The sequence below is a fragment of the Callionymus lyra genome, chromosome 11, assembly GCF_982586985.1.
Source record: "Callionymus lyra chromosome 11, fCalLyr1.hap1.1, whole genome shotgun sequence".
Lineage (NCBI taxonomy): Eukaryota > Metazoa > Chordata > Actinopteri > Syngnathiformes > Callionymidae > Callionymus > Callionymus lyra.
Genome location: NC_141828.1, coordinates 10,667,627 through 10,671,301, shown reverse-complemented (window position 1 = coordinate 10,671,301; position 3,675 = coordinate 10,667,627).

Below are 3,675 nucleotides of genomic sequence, written 5' to 3'. Positions count from 1 at the left end.
TACACACACATCCATACACACACATACATAGATACACACAAACATCTATATATACACACACACAAATACACAGACATCCATATACACACACACATTAATATACACACAAATATAGCTAAACACACAAATACATATACACACAAACATAGATACACATACACATCCATATAATCACAAAAACACATCCACTTACAAACACAGATACACACATATACATCCATATACACACAACAATAGTTACACCCATCCATATAGACACACATCCATATATACACAAACATATACACACACATCCATACACACACAAATTTAGCTAAACACACACATCCATATACACACAAACATAGATACACACATCCATATATACACAAACATAGACACACACATCCATATACACACAAATATACATTCACATACATCCATATCCACACAAAAATAGATAAACACAACAATCCATATACACTATACACATATATAAGATAAACACATATATACACACATATTTAAGATACACACACATCCATATAAACACGAACATAGATAAACACACACATCCATATACACACAAACATGGATAAACACACACATACATATATACACACACATCTATATAGACACAAACATAGATACACACACAGCCATATACAAACCAACATAGTTACACACACATACATCCATATACACACATACATAGATATACACACATCCATATACACACATAAATAGATACACACAAAAATCTATATATACACACACACAAATACACAGACATCCATATACACACACATCCATACACACACATACATAGATACACACAAACATCTATATATACACACACACAAATACACAGACATCCATATACACACACACATTCATAAACACACAAATATAGCTAAACACACACATACATATACACACAAACATAGATACACATACACATCCATATAACCACAAAAACACATCCACTTACAAACACAGATACACACATATACATCCATATACACACAACAATAGTTACACCCATCCATATACACACACATCCATACACACACAAATTTAGCTAAACACACACATTCATATACACACAAACATAGATACACACATCCATATATACACAAACATAGACACACACATCCATATACACACAAATATACATTCACATACATCCATATCCACACAAAAATAGATAAACACAACAATCCATATACACTATACACATATATAAGATAAACATATATAAACACACATATTTAAGATACACACACATCCATATAAACACGAACATAGATAAACACACACATCCATATACACACAAACATGGATAAACACACACATACATAGATACACACACATCTATATAGACACAAACATAGATACACACACAGCCATATACAAACCAACATAGTTACACACATCCATATACACACATACATAGATATACACACATCCATATACACACATAAATAGATACACACAAACATCTATATATACACACACACAAATACACAGACATCCATATACACACATCCATACACAAACATACATAGATACACACAAACATCTATATATACACATACATAGATACACACACATCCATATACACACATAAATAGATACACACAAACATCTATATATACACGCACACAAATACACAGACATCCATATACACACACATCCATACACACACATACATAGATACACACAAACATCTATATATACACACACACAAATACACAGACATCCATATACACACACACATTCATATACACACAAATATAGCTAAACACACACATACATATACACACAAACATAGATACACACACACATCCATATAACCACAAAAACACATCCACTTACAAACACAGATACACACATATACACACACACACACATCAACATACAAAAAAAGAGGAATACATGCACGCACACATCCTCTCACACACAAACATAGACACACACACACATCCAGGTACACACAAACATAGATAAACACATAAAACATAATTACAGACACACCCACACACAGACTGAAACATCAATATACAGTCAAACATAGACTCACACACACACACACACATCAATGCTCAGACACACAACACAGAGGGATAAATAAACAAAACTAAGCACACGAACACAAACACAAAAGTAACATGGAGGTACACACATCATAAAACACACAAATGTTCTTCAGATCCAGTGAAGAAAAACGAGTCACAGAATCATTTGAAGCTCCTCCGACATCCTTTGACCTCCTCGGGAAGTGATGTCAGAGGTCATGACCCCCTCATCCCCCCCCTCCCTCTATAAATCAACTTCTGTTGTTCAGTCCTAACGATGTCACTTCCTGGAGCTCAGACGACGGCATCACGTGACCCGTGAGTGTGACAGCAGTTGTGAGAGTCTCTGGACTGTGAGAGTAAATCATCACCTGCACACACCTGAACATGCCCCTCCCTGACCTACACGCCGCTCACACGCGATCGGCAGTTGAGCTGTCAATCATGAGGGAAGACGAGCTGCTGTTGTAACAGTTTTGGTGGCCGAGGGCAGGAGAGCCGCGAACCCGTCCTGCACGGAACAGACTTTTAAAGGAGTTATTTCACGTCTTTACCCAGTGGACACTTGTTTCTGCTATATTTAAAACTATTATATTATCTTATTTAAAGTGAGGTCACTAAAGTTCAAGTGATTATCTGTCATTAAACAGCAGATAAATAGGTCACGATCTCAAACCAGGCTGGACTGGAGACAAAAATTCATTCATGAGTTGTATTTTATAAACTAAAAAATAGATCCAAACGGAAATTAAGGAAAATCTCAAATAAAAAATAAATAAATAATACAAAAATAAATGAAAATGACATTTTTAAGATTAAGAGCCGGATTAAAAAATGTTTGATAGAGATACAGATACAACCCTTAGGGTTAAAAACGTTTTTTTTTAATTAAATGAGAAAGAAATTGAATGTTTTAACCTTTAAATTACATTTCATATGTAAATGAAATGTAATTATGTAAGACATGATTTCATTCAATTGTTATTACGATTACAATTACAAAAAATGTAGTTATTCATTATTAAACATAATATTTATTTTGTACATGATTCTATAATAATAATAATATTGTTAATAATATAGTAATATTAATAGTTATAATAATAATAATAATAAAATAATTGTAATCGCAATAATAATAATAATTTTAATAATAAAAATAATAGTAATCGTTATAGTAATAATAATAATAATAAAATAATAGTAATCGTAATAATTCAAATAATTATATTAATAATAAAAATAATAGTTATCGTAATAGTAATAATAATAATAATAATAATAGTTAAAATAATAGTAATAGTAATAGTAATAGTAACAGTAATAGTAATAATAATAATAATAGCTTTAATAATAATAATAATAATAATAATTGTAATAATAATAGTAAATGATCAAAATCAGGGAGTAAACAAAAACCTGGAATAAATACAATTGTAATATAATAATTACTTAAAATGAAAATGTAGTGTATTAACCCATTCCAGTCTGAACCAATGGTTGTGGCTTTTTTAATTAAAACTGCATAATCTTAACATATCTCTTTATGACATTTATATAAGAATTACAATTATTTTACTTTTTTTTTTAAGTTCATATGCACACGTTTTTTTTACAA